Source organism: Crinia signifera, chromosome 4 (genome assembly GCF_055691185.1).
Source record: "Crinia signifera chromosome 4, ASM5569118v1, whole genome shotgun sequence".
Classification (NCBI taxonomy): Eukaryota; Metazoa; Chordata; class Amphibia; order Anura; family Myobatrachidae; genus Crinia; species Crinia signifera.
The window spans coordinates 290,288,429-290,294,715 of NC_139220.1; positions in this window are offsets into that span (position 1 = coordinate 290,288,429).

Below are 6,287 nucleotides of genomic sequence, written 5' to 3' on the forward strand. Positions count from 1 at the left end.
AGAGGGAAATGCAACAAGTGGTCCTCCTCTCTGTGTAACCTTAGTTCTTCAATGAACGCACGATCTCTCCGGGATGATTTCAGGAGCTAATAAAATCCTCTCATTTGAAACTATTAAACCATTAATAAAACACTAAAGAACAGAAGCTGGGGACAATAAACGGCACCACAATACCCGAACACACGGCATAACCCTCAAATGACAATGTGAGTGACGTTGGGCTACATTTACTGAGATGGGAGTTCCACTGAAGATGGGTTGTTGCCAATGGCAACCACCAATCAGATTGTATCTGTTATCGTGCTACGGTCAACAACCCATCTTCAATAGAATCCCCATGTTAGTGAATTGGGAGAAGAGTGGTAAGAACTTAATGATCATCATCAGCAACGACCGGAGACCGATCATCCGTCTTTATTGTTTATTACAAATACACAAACATAAATTAGGACCTTAACAGACAATTTGAGGACGAGAATGGACTAAAATAAATAAGTGATTGTAATGAATTAATTTACAGTTTCTTATATAGCTCACACAGATTCCGCATCGCTTTACAGAGAATATTTGAACATTCACACCAGTCCCTGCCCCAGTGGAGCTTATAATCTATATCCCCTACCACACATATGCACACACACAGACAGACACTCTAGGGTTAATTTTGTTTGGAGCCAATTAGCCTACCAGTATATTTTTGGAACAAACCCGGAGTACCCGGAGGAAACCCACGCAAGTACAGGGAGAATATACAATCAGCGCCTTCTGTCTCCCCAGCCATCCATTCATCCATTGTCAGCCAGCTTCTGCCAGCACTCCTTCTGTCTCTCCAGCCCCTACCCCCCCCCCCCCCCCCCCAACCCCCTCTTTCTTCCTCTGCCACCCACTCCTTTCCTCATACCTGGCTGTTTCTTCTGTCTCTCCAGCCTTGTGATTTCTCCCTAACCTTAGCCAATTCCCTTCTGGTTCTAAAGCCCTGCGTCGCTTCCCTTTTCCCAACCAGTCCTTTTCCGTCTTCCACGTCTGTTTAATGTCTTGTCTGATTCCCTGATTTTGTGGTGGGCAGACTCGATGATGCCCGCTCCCGATCCTGCCCCTAAGCAGCTGCCTAATGTTAGAGGCCTACATGACGCTACCCTTCTCCTTCTGTTTTGGCTGCTCCTTACATTTCTCCCATCACCCTTCTGTCTCTCCAGCCCTATGGAGTATCTCCAATGAAGGTGTCCATATTCTAATTTTTTATTTTTTATTTTACGACACTATGATGGGAACTTCTGAGATGGAAAAGGAAGGATCCAATGGGATTCTCTTTTTAATGTACTGTATCTACCACAGTAAAGGTCATTGATACAGAGCCGTACAGAGTGCCATGTTAAGATCCGTTGCCCATGTCTCCAGAAGGTAATACCTTAGACACGGCACACAAAAAAAGGGGCAAATCAAACAGTCAAGGTAAATGACGGAAACATTCTTAGTCCTAGGACATGACAGGAAACTGTAAGGAAATGGATTAAGAGGCAAATTTGAGGAAAAGTTGTTTCAGCAAAAAAAAAGTAGCTGACAAGTTGAATAGCCTCCCATGAATTGTGGCAGATGATAATACAGTTTAATCATGCCTGGAATAGACCAAATTATAATAATAATAATAATAATAATAATAATTACAATAAAATAAGAATTAGTTTTGAGAATACTGTAAGTATGGAAAAAATGAAGAAGGTCCAAGAATGTCTCACCTGCCATCAAATTCTATGTCTAAGTTCTGGTGACAGAATATCTGATGTAAATGTGGGTGAAAACCTAGGATACAGTTATACTCCGCTTTGCACAAGATCTGCGTCTCTCTTCTGCACGGAACACTAGCTCCCATTCACTATTACAGGACTTTCATCAGGCTGCTCCTATCCTATGGAATGCCCTTCCATGCACAATAAGAACTCCGCTAGCCTCCAAACTTTCAAGTGTTCCCGGAAAACTCACCTCTTCAGGCAAGCCTATCATATTTAAGTTCTACACGCATAACCCTCTGAGGCACTTATGTATTATTTTCTTCCCTTCTGGACTTGTAACTTGGTGGGACTGCTATGCTATTACTGGTGCCTCTTTCCCTCCTATATTCCTATAGATTGTAAACTTGCAGCAGGGCTCTCCTACCTCCAAGTCTGTCTGTTGTTACCCAATTTGTTTTATCACTGTCTACTATTGTAAAGCGCAACGGAATCTGCTGCGCTATATAAGAAACTGTAAATAAATAAATAATACAGTGACTATCAAGCAGTATGGATCAAAATAAAGACAGAAACCGACTCATCGCACACAAAAATAAAGATGTTAGATTTTAGGCAGGCTACTGCAGGAATTGAAGAGGACGTGATCTTCGCCGGACAGTTGTAAGTTTACTTCCTCTGGTTCCCCTATGGATTGCGTCGGACACCGGACCCCCGGACCAGAACCCCAGGACACCAGACCAGCACCCCAGGACACCGGACCCCCAGGACACCGGACCCAGGGACCTACCTTACGGGCTCAAGATAGGTAAGTATCAGTATGTGTGGGCTTTGGATGAAATAAAGTTTTATTTTTCTTGTGTTTGTCAGTGTGTGTTTATTTGACTATTTTTAATACCGTTGAACTACAAGGGCCAGCGTGCCCTTTAATTCTCCGCATGCTTGGACTTTTTTTTTTTACACAGCACAGCCTGCACGGATCTGCCTGATCCGTGCAGAATGGCCATATGAATTCGTATTAGCGGCCATATATATGGCCGCTAATACAAATGAATACGCCATCGGAGGTTTACAAAGCAGTCGTATCTGACTGCTTTGTATATTACCTTCCGGAACAGGAATTTGCATACGGCTGAAAAAGCCGTATGCATTCATATTCATTCGTATTAAGAATACGAATATGATATATCGTATTCTTAGTAAATCTCCCCCCATAGTAGGGATGCCAATCCCGGGGCATTTTTTCAATCCCGGGATTCGGGATTGAAAAATGCTCAATCCCAGGATTCCCGGGATCCCGGGATTGGCCTCCCTGATACAAAAAAAAACACAGCTGTCCCCATCCCCCCCAAACTGCCCACACCGTAAATCAATTAAAGGCAGAATAATCCCAAACCACTATCTCCCTGCCTGCACTGCACTGTCACTTACATGGAGGTGGTGACAGGCAGTAGCAGGAACATCTCCAGCAAGCGGGTGGCCAGGAAGGACGAGCTGCACAGCGGGCGGCCAGGTAGGACGAGCTGCACAGCGGGCGGCCAGGTAGGACGAGCTGCACAGTGGGCGGCCAGGGAGGATGAGCTGCACAGCGGGCAGCCAGGGAGGACGAGCTGCACAGCGGACGGCCAGGTAGGACGAGCTGCACAGCGGACGGCCAGGTAGGACGAGCTGCACAGCGGGCGGCCAGGGAGGATGAGCTGCTCAGCGGGCAGGTGTGTGGCCAGGCAACCTAGTACAGAACAGTGTGCTATAGCGGTATGACAGCAGCCGGGCTGTGCAGCGTGACGTGATGTCAGGGGTCACGCTGCGCAGCCCGGCCACCGCCATGATGCCGCTACAGCACACTGTTCCTATCAGTAAAATACCGGCAGACAGCAGTGTGGCTATCGGGCACTAATCCCGCATTCCCGGGATTGGAAGGCTCAATCCCGGGATTTAAATCCCGCCTTTTTTAGGCCAAAATCCCGGGATCCCGCCGATCCCGGGATTGGCCTCCCTACCCCATAGAGTGGATGTCTTCTTGAGAGGGACAATGTAAGTCCCCAGAGAACTGTCAAAACTGAAAGTGGATAAATCAATGGGGCCAGATGGGATACATCCAAGGATACTAAAAGAGCTTAAAGTGGAGCTGGTAAAACCAATAACAGAATTAATCAACCAGTCACTAGCTACTGGAGTAATCCCAGAGCACAGGAAAACAGCGAATGTAGTCCCACTGCACAAAAGTGGAAGAAAGGAAGAGGTAAGCAACCATCGACCAGTGAGCCTTACATCAGTAGTAGTGAAATTTATGGAAGCACTCTTAAAATAAAGAGTTGTAGAATATCTCAAAAGCAGCAATTTACAGGATCCGAAACAGCATGGGTTTACTGGGGGAAGATCATGTCCAACACATCTTATTGACTTCTTTGACTGGGTGACTAAAGTAATAGATCAAGGTGGGGCTGTAGATGTAGGTTATCTAGGCTTTAGTAAGGCTTTTGACACTGTCCCACATCGCAGACTGTTAAATAACCTTGAAAGCTTGGGATTGGATTTCAAGATAGTTGAATGGATAAGAGCATGCTTTTAGGACAGAAAACAGAGAGTTGTAGTAAAAGGAGTACAGTCAAAGGAGGGAAAGGTTACAAGTGGGGTACCCCAGGGATCTGTACATGGACCAGTGCTTTTTTATTATCTGTATTGGTGATATTGCACATGGAATTGAGGGTAAAATGTGCCTTTTTGCAGATGACACAAAGGTATGCAACGGGGTAGACACACCAGGAAGGGTAAAACAAATGATTGGTGATCTAGGCAGATTAGAGGAATGGTCAAGAGCAGTGGTAGCCAACCCTAGACCTCGAGAGCTACCAACAGTGCACATTTTCCAGACAACCTAGCTGCTGCACAGCTGCACTCATTAATCACTGACACATTTTAAAAGATACACAGATGGAGCTAATTAGCTCACTTGTGATTCTGTGAGGAGACCTGCAAAACATGCACTGTTGGTAGCTCTCGAGGACTAGGGTTGGCTACCCCAGGTCAAGAGCATGGCAACTATAGTTTAATGTCAAATAAAAAAATGCAAAATCATGCACTTGGGTCTCAAAAATCCAAAGATTAAATATAGTATAAATGGCACTATAATGGAAACTACTGAGGAAGAGAGGGGTCTAGGTGTCACTATTTCAGGGGACTTAAAGGCAGGTAGGCAATGTAACAAAGCAATGAAGAAGGCAAGTCAGATGCTTGGTTGCATAGGGAGAGGTACCAGCGGTAGAAAGAAAGAAGTAATAATCCCACTGTATAGGTCATTGGTACGACCTCATGTAGAGTACTGTGTTCAGTTCTGGAGGCCATATCTCCAGAAGGCTTTATATAAGAAACTGCAAATAAGTATCTGCGCAAATAGAGTACAGGTAATCCACACAACTAAGTTAGGCCTAGATTCCCACGGTGTTTCCTGGCAGGAGTCCCCAAAGCAATTCTAGCGCAATTCTTAATGCGGAGATGAGTGCGGACAGGGATTGCAATGCAAACCGGACTACTATGCCAAGTAGCCCAAGACAAAAACTAAACTAACAAGAGCAGTATTACAGTGTATACTATAAGGCTGGCCCCGTGGTCCTGTCATTGTGGTGTGCTACAATAGCATAACAACCACTTCCAACCGACTCCTAGTATTGGCCCTTGACTGTTTTTTTTGCACCCGTTAGTCTTTTTTGAACTGATTTGAGCTCTGGCTGAATGTAAACTAAAGCTATTTCGCTGGAGGTGTGTTTCATAGCAGTCTGAAAGAAACACAACCTTGTGAATATAGCCATTTACTGACACGTACTGTATAACTAGCATAAACAGAGTGGAGTGATGAACTCCTTGGGTTTCTTTGAGACAATTTAGTGGATGTGGCACCCGCTGTCCTCGGCTATCGACTGTGCTAGTAGGTATACTGATCTCGGAATAGAAACTAGAGTTTATAGAGGCTACCTTGGAATGCAAGCTGCCTGTGTTAGCCAGCTGTGTGTACATGACCTCGCACATCAGCTTAAATGGTTTCAACAGGCTAACTGCTCTGCACCGTGTGTCCCGCAGCTCACCTTCATTATCTCCAGGGCTGCGAGGAGAGAAGAAGCCCGGGTGGGACATATTAATGTCACAGTAAAGGAGAAACGGGTTACATGCCGGGCAGATCCAGCCTGGTGTGGGTGAGTATCAATTCGATTTTCCTGCCCCGGTCCGCAGGTTCTAGGCTAGCAGTGGGCATACAGGGATAGGGGAGACCTTGGAGTACGGGTGTGGTGCAAAGAGGCACCTCGCTGCTCACCTCATGCGCTATTGATGACTGTTTTTTTGCGCTATGGAAACACAAGGTAACAGCTGATTGTCCCTGCAACTCAGACAGGGAAAGGTTTCACACTTCTGCTTATCCCGCCAATGAGAGCACAGGACACTGGACGCCCAGCAGCCAATCACAGCACAGCCTGCCGTGTATATAAGAATCCAGAACGCGATTGTCGTGACTCGTGCGCTAGTAGTACTGCATTTTTATTTGTTGTGCCTTTTGTCTGTGTTAAC